At 40.7% G+C, this 17163-nt stretch overlaps 1 protein-coding gene across 2 annotated transcripts in view; it reads right to left on the bottom strand.

Moving 5' to 3' along the window:
* Positions 1-17163, bottom strand: part of lmo4b (LIM domain only 4b) — a 59973-nt gene extending 42810 nt beyond the window's left edge. For both annotated transcript variants that reach the window (XM_054788838.1, XM_054788839.1), the window contains exon 1: positions 16917-17163. The gene's annotated coding sequence lies outside the window, so the exon portion shown is untranslated. The remainder of the gene's footprint in view (positions 1-16916) is intronic.

Genomic DNA, 17163 nt, shown 5'->3' with positions numbered 1-17163 from the left:
AAGACAAATGGAGTTTAAAAAGTGGGTGCACTCTGTTTGCAGGAACTTCCTACTGAGAAGCCCCCTCCCCTGCTTGATTACCCCTATCACCCTCATACAGTGCAACATCCCCGCTAAATAGCGTTCCACGGCTCCGCCGCCATGTTGGCTGGGGGAGTGATGTGATTGACTTGTATGTAAAACTCGACAGGTAAATGATTACTCTTAGGGCTATTCATGTCAAGTGATTATCTCCACTGTTTGGCTCAGCCAGTCACGAGCCGCCTTCCACTGAGCACCCGCGCTCGGGGTGATTAGCCGGAGCCTCATTATGTGCATTTCAATGACATGCAGACTTGCAATGGGTCTGTCGTCTTTTAACGAGGCCGGCTGATTGGCTCCACGCCCTGCAGAGCGCTAGCGTTGTGGCACGGTAGCGGCTAGATGGCAAGGCCACGCCAGGGGTGTCCAAAGTTTTTCACGTCTTGTGCATTAAAGATACTAAAACCAATACAATGTAGGTCAATATATGCTAAGATAACTGAACAAAACATGAACATCTTAGCTTTGTGTTATAGCTGACAAGGCAAATAAGTATTAGTGTAATTTCTAATTGTATTTTTACCATATGCCCAGGGCCAATAAAAAACAGCTTCCGGACCAAAATGGCCCCCAGCAGTGTTTCCCATACATTCATTTATTTGTGGCTAAGCAAATACGCATTTATACTGCACAGTGGTCACTACCTCACCCATGGTGCAAACAACAATAACAGAAAGCTAACATCTGCACACAGTCCCGACAGGCTACACTGTATTTAGCGAGTAATCAAACCCTTCTAGATACACTTTTTTTAAAAATCCAGCGACTTTGTCTGGTTATATTGGACCCTTTTGGAGACTGACATGAAAACACGTGTTGCTCTTCTCAACAAGCAGCAGGTCCGCAAACATACAGTAATCACTCGTTTATTGTGGTTAATTGGTTCAGACCTGACCGGAATAACTGAAAAAGTACGATTCCTCGTTTATAAATCAAATATTTTGGTAGTTAGAGGATAGAAAACCTGTTTATGACCTTGTAAATACGTTTTTTTTTTACATTATTAGAGCCCTCTAGGCATGAAATAACACCCCTATAGTCACCTTTACACTCCTATTACCCAACATAGGAGACATAACAAGTTGAGTTTTAGCTTGGCACGAGTTAGCCACAACAGCAACCCGTGTTAGGGGTTATTGTGTTATTGTATCGATCATTCAAACCTGCAATAAAGTTGTCCCAGCGATTAAGTCTGGTGCTTGAGTGTCTCACCCAATATTACAGTAACACTACTGACACCTAGTGTCCAGTGTAGAATACTACATATCCTCCCAAAGTCTTTGAATGTGTCTTCTGAACGCCTTGTATTTATATTTTACTTCATTTTGCTATTTTCATGCTTAAAAATGCTTTGTTTAGGTAACAAACATGTAAAATTGGTTTAAATATGCATGTTTTTGACTAACAGTAAGCCATATTCAACCACAAAACAGCATGATTTCTTTAATATATTTTTGAGAAACCGTGATAGAATAAAGCCATGAAAATCGAAGCGCTAAGTGGCAAAGGACTACTGTATTTGTTTGGCTTGTGTTGCTTTTTTCTCACTTTTTGACTCTCCCACAGCGTCCATAAAGCACATGTCATGGCCAATTACGCAAATTGGATTATTTCTTTATTAAATGTAAGACTTTAAAATCAACTATAAACTATTGTAGGAAGTCCAATATTAATCGGTAAAAGGCTAAAGCGCTAACCAGTGATCTAAGCTAACCAGTGATCTAAGCTACCTGTTACATGCTCTGTATGCCGGATAGCGTTCAAGATCAGTCCGAAAGAAACATTTTTGTAATTTGTTTCTCTAATAAGGTTTTTAAAATCTCATAAACACTTACTTTCTGTTGTTTTTTTTCCTTATGTTGTCTGACCTTTCAGTTTTTGTAAATGAAAATAAAGTGGTCCTCCAGAAAGGGGGATGTGGTGGGACGGTGGGATGAAAAAAAAAAACAAAATTTGGAGATGCTAGTTTAGATACTTGGACAGCGACTATGTACTGTTTGAACTTTTGACCTCAGCCACTTCAACGATTCTCGCCTCGGCTTGCCTCGGTTCCGATTTGAACTTTCACCCCAGCGAGCTAGAGTCAAAAGCCAGTAGAGTTGTTCCTTGGCCATTGACTGAGTTAGATAGCGCCTTTAATGTGCTAGAAATATCCCAAATAATCCTAATAAAGCTCTCTGAAGGCTCTAAAGGTCGCCCTCTTCAGGCGCTGTCGCCATCGTCACTCTAGATTGTCTTTGCCCCTCAAATTAAAAAAAGACGACGACGTGAGAACAACAAAGGATGAGAGTGAAACCTAATAGGCTCTGTGTTTGGCTCTTGGGCTCTTTACAGCCGTTCTAATTAAGGCCATCCAGAAACAAAGAGGCTGGATTGAGGCAGTTTCTCATCAGGGTCTCTCCATGAGCCTCTTTTGTCATGAACACACAGCCAATTACAAAGCTCCACAATGGACCACGGAGGGACCGGGGGGGCGGGGGCGTGGAGGGGTGTCCTGTACCCTCCATGAAGACTGCAGAGACGAAAATGCCCTAAAGACTCCAGTGCCACTAAACACCAAGAAGGCATCCGTGGACAAAAACAAAGACGCCAAACAAGTTCATCCAGGTGACTTTGGGCAAAAGGCGGGCTGAACAATCACAGGACCTGACAATTTTAGACAAACGTGTTTTCACAACCATCAAAGACCCTTTGGCGTGTCATCGAACATAATGTACGTGTTTTCGTAAACACAGAAGACTGTTTAACATTCACCCATTAACCTTTGTGACCATCAAAGACAATTTACCTTTTGAATGAATGTAGCATGTTTTTGTAAACACCAGAGACAATTTTCAGTCTCTGTTAAATGCAACATAAGCCTTTTTTTAAGTGTCAAATACCACTTCCATTAAGATCATGTCTTTTTGAACCAATATCTTTGACTCTCAGTTGAACCGAAACATACAGTACGTGTTTTGGCGCTTGAAAGTAATGTGTGCATTTTTGTCAACATCAAAGAAAATTCGGAGCCTATAATGAGTCGAATGTGTGTGTTTTCACTCACGTCAAACACAGTTTAGTCTCGCAGAACTGAACGCGCACGTTCTCATAAAATCCAAAACATGTTGGTGTTTCTAGAACCTGTTCGTAACAAAAAGACAATTCAGGTGCATTGAACCCAACACGCGTATTATCAGAAACATCAATAACGAGGTCTTTCGTGATCATCGAGGGCGACTGAATCTCAGGTGAAGCAAAGTCTCTGATAAAGGTACCATACATGTCTTTGTAAACAGTGACGACTTCAATTCTCAGATGAAACAAACACACAGTCCCCATTTCGACAATCATTCAAGACATTGAAGTTAATGTGTGTGTTTTTGTCAACATCAAAGACAATTCTGAGCATTTGATGAAACTAACATGAGTGTTTTCATTAAACATTAAAAACAATTTAGTCTCCCGGAAGTGAATGTGCGCGTTTTCATAAACACAAAAACATTTTACTGTCTTCTAGAACGTCTTTATAGCAAAGATCATTTAGGTTCGTTGAACCTAACATGCATGTCGTTAATCTCAGATGAACCCAACAAGTGTCGTGATCACACAGAGCAGTTTTGAGTCTCAGGTGAAGCTGGCAGACGTGTTTTCCGGAACAATCAAAGACAATGTTGAGTTTCTGATAAACGAAACACATGCGTTTTCGTAAAACACTGAACAAGATGCGTTCTTTGTTAAAGCTACGTGATTTACCAAACGTCAAAGATCATTTCAGATAGGACAATGTCTTTGCAAAACACTGACAACAATTTTGATTCTCTGATGAAGCAAACCTACAGTTTGTGTTTTCATCCCAGATACTGAACCTATTGTTTGCGAGCCTTTAATGACCTTATGTGCATGTTTTCTTTAACTTTTTGGAAAAATTAGGGACAATTAGCAGCTTGCTGAACCTTTCCGTTAACATCAAAGGCAGTTTATGTTCAACAAACCTGACATGCGTGTTGTTGGAAACATCAGAGAAAATTGTAAGTCTCCAGTGAAGCCAACAGGTGTTTTCATGATCATCCAGGACAATTTTGAGTCTCCGGTCACACCAGTGTTTTCCTAAACATCAAGCAACAATTTTGAGCCTCTGATGAACGTAAAACACGCGTGTTGTCGTAAACATCGAAGACGATTTGAAGCACCCGTTCGTTCAAACACAACAGTCTCCAGTTAAGCCCAACAAGTGTTTTCATGATCATCAATTTCAATTTTGACTCTCACTTGAACCTAGCATGGGTGTGTTTGTAAATGTCAAAGACAATTTAAAGTCCTAAATGCACACAACAGTTTTACAAACAAGTACAGCAAAAACTTTAAAAATGACATGACTGTGCAGGTCAACGTTATTTGTCAGGAAACGTGTTCTCCTGCGTTTTCTCTTGTGTGTTATTGTTGGTGGGGAAGAAAATAAGTGATGGAGGAAGTGTCTCAGAGCATAAAAGCTAACTACCGGCAGATTACACAGTCGCACGGCCGCACAAACAATCTCCTCGGACACGCCTCCCGTCCCAAACTGGTTATGGGAGGGGTGCTTGAGAGACGCCAGCCCTGACAGTCATGGTCAGGTGGGTAAATCTGTCAGTCAGACACCATATTTACCAACGTAAAGCTCTGCTGCTTGGCCTCATTTATAAAATAGATTTTATTGCTTTCCCTTCAGAGAGGAAGACAATGACAACCACAAAAGTCCACAGTGGACCTCTGCCAAGGCTCCACAGCTTTTATGCTTGTAAACGCTACGTACTGTTCCAGAGCCCACACAACCCTACTGATTTTGAGCAGAGACAAGATGTTCAAGCTGGTGGTTTGTAAAAAAAGTCAAGCCTCCAGAAGCAAAAGGTAACTAAACGAACAACACCATCAGCAGCCAAAGTAAATTCACATTGCGGCACCTTGATTCTGTCCTGCTGTGACCTTGAAAACAACCTTGGAGCCAAAATAAAGACAATCCCTCCTTTCATTTCCTTTGCACCTTCAGGCCTTCGCCCCCACATGATCCCCCCGAAACCCGGCGCCGTGTCACACAGGCGGTCCGAGAAAACACAGATGAGCCGACTCTCCCCGTGGCTGTTGATGTTTGGCCGCTGGGAGAACGTGATGGGAACGTTCTCTCGCCGCCACCGCCGCCGCGGCCTGCGAACATCCCACAAATGAGAGCAAAGTGGTTGTTTTTGGAGGGGGAAAACCCAACGTGGTCCTTTTGCAAGTTTCCAGCTGCTGTGGCCAACAAATACAAAGCAGCGTCTCTCACTTTTAGGGATTTCAGCCAAACTTTGGGAGGTTGACAGCGTCAGTAAATCAGCGCAAAGGGACGTTTTCCTTCAGCAGCGTCGTCACCAGGGTTAGCATTGGTCAGAATGTGACAGGGTAGCTGGACGTCTGCTGGGACATGTTGCAGTGTACAAAGAAAAGAACTGTTTTTGTCTATTTTATATATAATATGTATTACATTATACTGTAAAGTAATAAACAATAAAACAAATGATATATTATACGATAGATTTAATGTTACCGTACTTATAAATGTGTCATATATATTTTTACTTAAAGTACTCATGACACCAAAACACATTAATCATATTATTTCCGCCTCGAAAAATAACATTTGAAAGTCATATTTCCTGTGTTAGATGTGTGCTCGAATGTTTAAATATTTATTATTTTTTATCATTTCCGTCACTTCTTCTGTGTCTGGAGGAGGCCGAGCAAGTGACATCGGATCCAGACAGTCCCACCCGGGAGTCCTTCTTTACTACAATGCATTACGCTCCACTTCTCTACGTGTGAATTGCTGTTGTTTGTCATATACTGCATGTACTGTATTTATATCACGCCTGCTCGTTGTGTTGAAGGTTTACTCGAGGAGACGGAGTAAGCTTGTTCACGATTCCAAAAGACAGCATTCGCCTCGTCGAATGTGTTCGCAGATGGCAATAAAAAGTCAAAAACCCACAAGACGTTCAACTGTGGAAAAGGATGCCAAGGTGGCAGTAAGTCAATCTACATTTCTCCTGCTAATATTCTCCATAGTAGCCAGACTAGTGATGGCCGCTATCTGGCTTATTCCGACGCTCAAGCTAGGCGACTAATGGTGCATCTGTTGTAGTGTGCAACAAAAGGTCAACTTTGATTGCAACGTCACTACCAATCTTAGAATAACAACATGGGGTTTTCATGCCAAACAACAGTGGTTGTCTATCATCTTCAGCTCTGTGCTGCGTGCAAAGAGCAAGCTGATGGCTGTGAGTGGCTATCACTGCCAATAAAACACATCATACGCCTCACAACACAATTTTAGTGAATGTTGTTCTTGTCTTTCTTCGCGTGCGTTCGCGGCTGTACTTGTTTGCACCCGCACTCGTCTTTGTAGCCTATCATGCAGCCCATCTGTCCGTTCCAGTAAGTAAATACACTTCTTTTTTTTTAACTCGATCTATTCTACGAATATTACAATAATATTATTGGGTTTCATTCCAGGGCTAACAGGTCTTTTTTATATTTGGCAGTGTCTGTGTCACAACACAATGACAACACAACAACAGTGAATGTTGTTGTCGTGTTGTTGTTGTGAATATGTCACTTCCTTGGCATTGCTGTGAGTTCATGGCTGCATGTGTTTGAAACTGGTTCGCGGAACGCAGTCTGATGGCGTCGGTTCAGGATGCTCGCTCAGGGGCGTGTCAGAATCACCACTTCATTTCCCTCCTATTTCACAGTTCTTTATTTTATCTATGGCAGCGGTATGACAAAAATGTTTTATGAAGTGAGTTGTTTTATTTTGTTCTTGTTTTTTTTCAAACAATTTTTGGTGTCATGAGATCTTTAATATTTCAATAAATATATTCACAATTGTTGATATAGTTTTAGGTTTGTTTTAAAAATCGTTTTTAATATCACTTTAAAATCACTCTTGTTCCGCAGTTTCCTATTAGTGATGCACTGAGGTCCCCTAGACATACTTACATATTGCTTCACGAAATATTTTACATTGATATATTTATTCGATTCAATTATTTTTATTCAATATTTGAAATACATGTCTTTTTTCATTCATATTATTTTTAATCCATGATTTAATATCAGTAATGTGCCGAGGTACCCTAAATACACCGTATCATCATATATTACATATATATATACACACATATATATATACATAATAGTTGATAAATAATTATATTGATATATTTATCAAATACAACTATTTTTTAAATAAATATTTAAAATATATGTATATTGTTTGGAATTCAATTAAAACTATCATCATACTGTTTTAATCCCTGGTTTACTGTTAGTGATGTATCGAGGTTTCCTAAATATAATTATATCCACTATTATGATGGAATTATATGACTATTATGATCATACTATGGTTATTTTTATTGTGGGAAATGGCATTGGTTGAGTTGTAATTGAGGACATATGTAACCATCTGCGTGGGTGGCTGCTATATGTATATTTTTTGTTTATATTGTTGTTTTTAAGTACGACCTTGTTTGTGATTGACAAAGGGGCAGAGATAATAAGACTTGTCTTCTTTCTGCTCCCTTTCATTCTGCATTGAAGAGTGTTTGTTTAAATGTCATATTGTTTTAATACTGTTTGTTTGTTTGTTTGTTTTCTTCTTTCTTGAATGAAATAAATGTTTCAACAACAAAAAAATCGGTTGTTACAATATTGTATTCTGATATAAATTAAATGCAATTATTTGTCATTAAATATGTAAACTGTATATATTTTTCCATTTGATTTCAATTCAATTCAAATTGATATCATACTGTTTTAATACCTGGTTTAATATCAGTGATGTACCGAGGTGCCCTAAACATACTGTATCATCATATATTATGTTATATACTGGTTGATATATTTATTAAATTCAACAATTATGTATTTTTTATATATATAGTTTTTGTTTTGTTTTGTTATCATACTGTTTGAATCTCTGGTTTACTATTACCGATGTATACGGGTTGCCGAAATATACCGTATTATATATGATATTTTATATCACTTAATAATATATTATATTGCTATACTTATTAAATTCAATTTTTTGCATTCAAAACAAACCAAATACATATATTTGAAATACTGAATTACATTAAAATTGTTACTATACTGTTTTAATCCCCACTTTACTATTAGGGACGTACCAAGGTCTCTCTAAACATACTGTAATATCATATATTCTATTATACATCAGTTCATAAAATATCACATTGATATATTAATTCAATTCAATGTTTTTTGTCTTAACTATTTAAAACATATGTTTTAATCTCCGGTTCCCCATTAGTGATGTACTGATGAATGTTTTCTTCCCACGGTCAAGTATCGCAGCTACATTTGAAAGCTATTTAGAACATATTCAGGGCTAATTTGCCAAAGTGTGAGGAGCGTTTTGCTTTCGCAACTTCGAAACACAGAATTGAGTTGTCTTCCAGCCTGAAAAGTATGGCACACAACAAGCCAAACTGACTTCAAAATAAAAGGCTCCCCGGGGGTCATTTAACTGTCCCCCCTCCTCGTCGTCCTCATGGACAAGAGAGTGCAGACACATTTGATGTGAGCGAGGATGAAACAAGTCTTTCTTTCATTAAAATGAAACACGAGATGCTGGATAATCTCATAAATATGTGTTGTATTTCTCTTTCTGCACTCTCGGGAGGAAGAGGCAGGCCTTTGTTTGGAGCTTCCTGGCTGACAGGAAGTGATTGCAGCAGGACAGCGAGGGACACTCATCTCTTGGGAGCAGGGAGAGGTGGGGGGGACACTCGAAGACGTATCCCTTTTTGATCACGTCCCGCTGACGGACGAGGCTGGAGAAAGGCAAATGGGGATCATACTGGGGCTCGATGAAAAGAGGCCAATTTTGATGTCCCCTCATCTGCTTTCAAGCCAGGATCTGTCTCAGGATCCTGGGAAAGTCAGGACCTCACCACCGTCCCATCGGCAAACAAACGGGACAGCCAACACTATGTGAGGGTCACACAAATTAGAATTCAACCACAGTTTGTGGGAAAGACATGCCTCTACCGTTGCACAAAACTTTATTGCTCAAACCAAGCCAGACCTCATAAACGCTCCGTTCAGCAACTCCAGCGTCACCATGCGCATCCTCACGTCTACGCAAAGTTAACATTTTATACGATCACCACCACAAATAGATGTGGCGCCACCTGTTCAGCCTCACTCATAAAGGCATTACATTTGGTCTGCCAGAGAATAAGAAGATGTAGCAGGAGGGATCAGTGTTGCCAACTTGGCAACCTTTTCACTAGAGTGGTGTGAAAAAGTGTTTGCCCACTTCCCGATTTCTTTTTTTTTTTTTTCCATGTTTGTCACACTTAAATGTTTCAGATCATCAAATGTAACTATTAGTCAATAACATAACTGAACGCAAAATGCAGTTTTTAAATGAAACGTTTTATTATTAAGGGAGAAACCTACATGGTCGCGTGTGAAAAAGTGATTGCACCGCCTGTTGCCCCCCCACCCCCAGATAGAATGTGAGAGATCTGAGATCTATCAGTCTGGAAAAGGTTATAAAGCCATTTCTAAAGCTTTGGGACTCCAGCAAAGCACAGTGACAGCCATTATCCAAAAATGGCGAAAAAATGGAACAGTGGTGAACCTTCCCAGGAGGGGCCGGCCAACCAAAATTATCCCAACGACGATTCATCTAAGAGGTCACAAAAGACGTCCAAAGAACTGCAGGTCTCACTTGCCTCAGTTAAGGTGAGTGTTCATGACTCCACCATAAAGAAGACACTGGGCAAAAGCGGCCTGCATGGCAGAGTTTCAAGACGACAACCGCTGCTGAACAAAAAGAACATTAAGGCTCGTCTCAATTTTGCCACATGATCTCAAAGATCTTTAGGAAAATATCTGTGGTTTGACGAGACAAAATTAGAACTTTTTGGAAGGTGTGTGTCCCATTACATCTGGCATAAAAGTAATGAATGCCGCATTTCAGAAAAACAACATACCAACAGTAAAATATGGTGGTGGTAGTGTGATGGTCTGGAGCGGTTATTCTGCTTCAGGACCTGGAATACATGCTGTGATACATGGAACCATGAATTCTGCTGTCTACCAAAAAATCCTGAGGGAGAATGTCCGGCCATCTGTTGGTGACCTCAAACTGAAACCAACTAGGGTTGTGCAGCAGATCCAAAACACACCAGCAAGCCCACCTCTGGTCATTTAATTCATTTTTGTCACGCCAATTTTGCAAATTCTAAGATTTCTTTTTTTTTTTTTTATTCTACACTTGTGTGACAGTTAAAGGGACTGATTGCAACACATTTTTTCAACCAAAAAAACAGAAGAATGCCGCCCCCGGCTAGCATATGTTACCAATATTGGTTTAAAAGAACAGATTGAACAAAAAAAAAATGTGTCTGTATTTTTCACAATCACAAATTAAAATTGACGTAAATTGTCATTCGATGACTGGTCACTCACGGCTGTCTGGTATTCTAGTAGGTTCCCGTAGCGAGCGCGTCCAAAAAAGCAGTCTCAGAGAGAAGATCAATAATTTGCTGTCATGTTGTTGTTACGATAGGCCAGGGGTGTCCACCGAGGGCCACATAGTGAAAATGAAAGGATGGAAGGGCCACTTTCATATTTTATAAAGCAACACATGTAAGTTTTGTTTGTTTCTCATAAAATTACGACTTAAAAACAAACCCTTTTCTTCTTTCATATTTCAACTCTATGCGCTAAGTTATTTTTTCCTCATATTATTACGACGTTATTCTCGTAAAATTACAAATTTTTCTTGTTAGATGACAATTTTTTCTCTTATTCTTGTAAAATTTCTGCTGATTTTTCCATTTTTGCGGTTGTTTTTTTTTTGTTGTTTTCTAATATTTTTAGCAAACGGCCCCCAGGCTGCACTTTGGACACCTCTGCAACTTCACTTAATCACGTTTTTTCAAATATGTATTAATAATCATGATTATTAGTAAAAAAATATGCTTATTTAAACAAAGTGTACGTATTTTTGGCTTAAACTAAGAGTTTTCAAGCATAAAAATGGATAATGAAGTAAAATACAAATATAATGTATTCATAAGAGTTTGTCTACATGTGCTTGGCACATGTAGACAAACTCTGTATTCTGTCACAAGCACATGTCACAAGCACCAGACTTGATCTCCGGAACAACAGGCTTTTATTGCAGGTTTAAATGATCACAACAGGCACCCTCACATGGCAAGCTAAAGCTCAACTCTGAACTCCCGACGTCACTGCCTGTCCGCCCCCCACTGAGCTCCCCTAGCACCGGAACACATTCACAGCAACACACACGAACACAAGTCTTATTTATGTTTTATTTTCTCTTATATGTGTACTATATTTGCTAATAGGAGTGTAAAGGGGACTAAAGAGGTGTTATTTCATGCCTAGAGGGCTCTAATATTGTTAAAGATCACATTTAGAAAATCATAAATACTGTAGGTTTTCTATGGTTTAACTACAAAAATATTCCATTTAAATAAGGAATCTTTCTTCGTGGAAATTCACTTATCACAGTCGGGTCCAATTAGCTGCGATACATGATGGATTACTCTACATTCAAGTTAATATTAGTAGCTAAATTTAGCCTCTACTTGGTAGAGGGCGGGATACAATGCTTGCAGTACGTACATTCGAGTGTTGCAGATGGGGAATTTGCTGCATACAGTCCCTTTAATGCTACAAAAATGAGATCTGCAATGAAATTCATTAGGTTTTGATTATTTGTCATTAATGTTAGGACTGAGTAATTCATTGTTTTTATGCTTTGAGGTAACAGTGGCTGTCTTCTTTTTACTCTTGTATAACAGTTAAGAATGAGAAAAATAGTTTCTAAATCCAAAGAAGCGGGTGCCCCTGAAATGGATAGTTCACTGCATAGATGTTCGCTTTATTTCTTGGTATTTGGCCAGATAATTAACCAGGAGTCCTTCAGCTGTGGTCATTCTTTTGGTGTCCAGCAATGCTTTCATTAAAGCTCTCCCCTTAGGAGAAGAGAAAAAGGAATTCAAAGATCGCCAAGGCAACGTGGCGAAATTAAGAGCTGTGTGCGAGCAAAATGAGGGCGCTGCTTTGTTTCGCCGCAGATTTGTTTGATTCAACGTGGTTGACCCCCGGCGGGGACGTTCTACGTGGACCTCAAAGGCCTCGCCGTGTTTGCAGTGAATTAGCGCGACAAACTCTGCACTGTACCACCCTCACTCGTCCCACCTGGCCGCCTATTGCTTGCAGATGTGGCGCTCTGATTCATAACGAAGCAATAACGCTTTTGTTAGTACAGGACTGTTTTGCTTTCCTGCCTCGCGCACACGTAGCGGCCAGCTAAGCCGCACGTGAAACCGAGACTTTGGAATGTGTTGTTGCAGGACGTCTCGCTTCGGGCCTGCCCGAGCGTCACCTGCGAGTTTGATGACGGAAATAAGCGGAGCGCCGAGCGAAATCACATGACACGCCGCGCGGCAAATTAATGACGCCGTGTTTTGGTACAAAGGAGAGATCAAGGACTCGACACAGGAGATAATGGAGAGGAAAAGATGGAGATCTAAAGGCATCAGTTAATAGCCTCGTCCCGCTTTCATGGCGGAGAGGCGGCGCTCGAAGGCGTCCTCGCTGCATTAATGTCATCTTTACACGTTAAAAAATGCAGGCTATGAAAGAGCAGGTGTTGCTATTGAAATGTACATTAAGTCGCTGGTGAGAGCTGTAAAATGTGCATTTCGTCACTGTAATTAAAAGCATGCATTATACAAAAAACTTACACATTTCTACAGGATTTGGATGTTAAAAATCCTTAAAAATTGTAAAATTTTGTCACTTTTTTTGTTTTTTCCTAAATCACAACAAAAATATTTTTAAAAGGGGTCATATTTTTCTCTTTTCATCCCAAAATACTCATAATAAATCTCAAGTTGTGTATCGAGTAAATCTGCATTCTTCTTCTCTTGGCCAGCATGCTTGGATTCTGCAGGGGTTCAGGGTGAGCTCCAGCCCCTCACCGCTATCCCCCGCCATGGCTCAAGGCTGCACAGAGACCCCCACAAGCCGTTACGTGCTCATGGTTATCAGTAAACAGGAAAGAAGAATTGGATGTAATTGGGTGGATATTGGAGAATCCAGCGTGGAACTGTGTTTTGTTCACAAAACACATGTCCGTGAAATGGTGAGAGCAGAGGAGCAGTGACCATGAGGTAGGTCTTTAACTCCCTTGAAAACAAAAATCTTCCCTACTGCCTTACTCCAGTTTAGATACATTAATCTTACATCCAAAAAAGCACTTTCTGGCTTACAAGAGTACACCACTTCAAACAGATCCATATATCCGAATAGATACAAATATAGGATCATGCCCCTTTAAACATGGGGATACAGTAATCCCTGGTTTATGGTAGTTCATTTGTTCCAGACCCGAATGTGATAAGTGAATTTCCGCGAAGTACAATTCCTTATTTATACAGTAAATGGAATATTTTCACAGTTAGAGCAATCTGTTTACGACCTTCTAAATGCGGTTTTTAACATTATTAGAGCCCTCGTGGAATGAAATAACACCCATATAGTCACCTTCACACTCCTATTACCCAACATAGCCGATATAATAAGAGATAATAATTTAGGACATGTGTTGCTGTAAATGTGTTCTGGTAGGGGATCTGGGCGGGGGCTGGGGGCGTAAGTGACGTCAATAAGAGTTTTAGTTTGCAGAAGGTTATGGCTGTAACAGTAGCCCGTGTTAGGGATTATTGTGCCTGTTGTGACTTTATTGAAACCTGCAATAAAAGCCTGTTGTTCAAGTCTGGTGCTTGTGTGTCTCACTGAACACTACAGTAACATTACTGACACCTAGTGACCGGTGTTGAGTACTACATATCATCACGTCTTTGGATGCAACTTCTGAAAGCCTTATACAGTCATCCCTCGTTTATCGTGGTTACTTGGTTCCACACCCGGCAGCGATAAGTGAATTTCCGCACCATTTTTACCATTATTAGAGCCCTGCAGACATGAAATAACACCCCTATAGTCACCTTTAGAGTCCTATTATTCTTTGTTTACAACACATTTGTCAACTGTAATGTGCAGGCTATGGGATCACTGGAGGTCACAAGGGACAGCCGGCACTTTAAACATAGCATGCTACCGAGCTAAGTAGTTAGCCACCAATTTATGTATTCTAAACTTAAGGAAGAGCCCTGTGGTTGGCTGACAACCAGCCCAGGGTGTACCCCGCCTCTCGTCCAAGGTCAGCTGGGATAGGATCCAGCATACCCCCGCGACCCTAATGAGGATAAGCGGTTTGCTTATCATACGCAGCTCGGCATCGGACAACCAAAACGGTATTTGCTCACATGCTAACATATGAGCATTGCTGCACTGAATCGATGATTTATAGCTCAGGTCACTCAGGTCATTCTAGCATCGAAATCCTTCCCGCTGAGCACGCAGCCAAATCTAAGAAAAATCAGCTTACAGCCATCGTTAGCCGTCATGTATTTGGCATTGATCAGCTTATATCACTGATTTATCCCTGATAAATTGGGTCGATCGCCATTGCTCGCATCAAGCTCGAAGGAGGTGGTGGAAAAAGTGTATTTATCATATTGATAACGTGTCTACAAGGAGCTAAAGCACACGCACAAATGTAAAAAAGCACATACTGTAAATTAAATGATACAGAGCGTCCCAGATACTTTGTAATACGCATTGTCTTGGAAACTGGAGTAATGTGCAACTATAATTAAATGATACCTGTGTGGGATGAGAAATGTTTTTAAGACACCAGTGTTGTTATATAGTGTTCCCTCGTTTATCACGGGGAATCCATCCATTTTCTATGCTGCTTGTCTTCATTAGGGTCACGGGTATGCCAGAGCCGCGAGAGGCAGGGTACACCCTGGACTGGTCGCCAGCCAATGGCAGGGTTAACAGTCATTCACACTCACATTCATACCTATGGACCAATAACCTAACATTTTTGGAATGTGGGCGGAAACCGCAGTACCCGGAGAAAACCCACGCACGCACGGAGACAACATGCAAACTCCACACAGAGATGTCCAACGGCAATTCCAACCCAGATCTTCCCAATGCCCTGGCCAACATGCTAACCACTAGCCCACCGATATGTTCCCAAAATAACCGTCAATAAGTAAGTAGCCAACTTTATTTGTTGACAGTTGTTATATATGTTTTAAGGCTGTAGCCCGGAAACCAGAAGGCACCCAGTCACTGTTGTTGTGTCCCTGTGCAAGACATTTCACCCACCTTGCCACCAGTGCTGCCCACACGAGTGTATGAATGTGAATGGTGGTGGTCGGAGAGGCCGAAGGCGCGAATTGTCAGCCGCGTTTCCGTCAGTCTACCCCAGGGCAGCTGTGCTACAGATGTAGATTATCACCACCAGTGTGTGACTGAGGAGTGAATGAATAATGGGTTCACTTCACTGTGAACAGCTTAGGACAACTTGAAAAGTACAATGTAAAATCTTATCCATTATTACATTATTATTATACAATTTAGCAGTTTAACTCTATCACGGGTTTTCAAAAATATATTAATAATGATGCTGTTTCATGGTTGAATATGGCTTATTATTTGTCAAAAACATGCATAGTAAGGTTTTTTTTGCCTAAGAAGGCATTCAGAAGACACATTCAAAGACTTGATGATATGTAGTAGTCACTATGTGTCAGTAATGTGACTGTAATGTCGGGTGAGACACACAAGCACCTGACTTGATCTCCGGAACAACAGGCTTTGCTTGCAGGTACAATAATCCTTACCACGGGCTACCGTTGCGGCTGTAACCCACACCAAGCTAAAAGTCAACTCTGAACCCCTGACGTCATTTCTTGTCTGCCCCCCCCCCCCCCCCCCCCACACACACACACACTCAGCCCCCCTAGCACCAGAACACACACGAGTCTGATTCATGTCTTATTTTCTCTAATGTCTACTATATTGGGTAATATAATTGAGTGTAAATGTGACTTTAGGGGTGTTATTTAATGTCTAGAGGGCTCTAATAATGTAAAAAATGTACTTAGAGGTGTTGTCAACATGTTTTATTTGCTCTAACTACAAAAATATTAAATTTATGAATAAGAAATCCTACTTGGTGGAAATTCACTTATCACGGTCAGGTCTGGAACCAGTTAACCGCGATAAACAAGGGATTACTGTACACTTATACTTCGACTTATACTTCAGTGCGACTTATATACTGATATACTATATACTGATGCAATTTATACTACAAAGTGACTTATAGTCCGAAAAATATGGTACTTGTTCATGAATGAGCACATGTTCAAAGAGAGCCACGTTTTCCTTTCCACTTTCTCATGCACTCTAAATCATTATTAAAGTTTAAAACAATAAACTTGTGAGTTTTAATATTTCATACAAAAGTCATTCTATTGCACTTTTCCTATTTGGAAATGGTAAATGTCCTACTTGCAAGTTTTCTGGAACATGGCCCACCTGCAAGGTTTTTAATGCATGCGCCCTCAAGCGGTGGTCCCGGTTAATGACAGCAAAGCTAATACGCGCGTGTGAAAGCTATTGAAGCCACTTCCTGTTGCTTTTCTGCAAAAGGTTCACGCCGCACAGGCCAGGACAAAGCAAAACTCACCATGTTTTGGTTGTGATGCGTGCCCATAGCGAGGGCTCACAGGGGAATTTGTGGGGAAAAAGCAAACATTGCAAATGGAAAGAAGGAGAGCGAAAGTAGGAGGAAATCCACAGGAAAGAAGGAGTGGGGATATCGTAATTAGTTCCACCTGTTTCCTTGAAGCCGGCTCCAGTTTCCCTCTACAAACGCATGCAGATTAGCCATCAAAGCCCCCTCGCCGCCGCCGTCATGGCCGCTCAATGGGCCCTTTGTTGCCAGTTGTCAGGAGGGGAAAGGGGGGGCTGTGCACTGAAAAGTATGAAACACAAGCAGACCACATTGCTGCTCCACTTCTTACAGTACATGCCAGCCTCACTCTGCACAACAACACCTTACGTCATTACTTTAGCTTGTTG

The sequence above is a fragment of the Dunckerocampus dactyliophorus genome, chromosome 10, assembly GCF_027744805.1.
Source record: "Dunckerocampus dactyliophorus isolate RoL2022-P2 chromosome 10, RoL_Ddac_1.1, whole genome shotgun sequence".
NCBI lineage: Eukaryota > Metazoa > Chordata > Actinopteri > Syngnathiformes > Syngnathidae > Dunckerocampus > Dunckerocampus dactyliophorus.
This window is presented reverse-complemented; position numbering and strand designations above follow the sequence as displayed.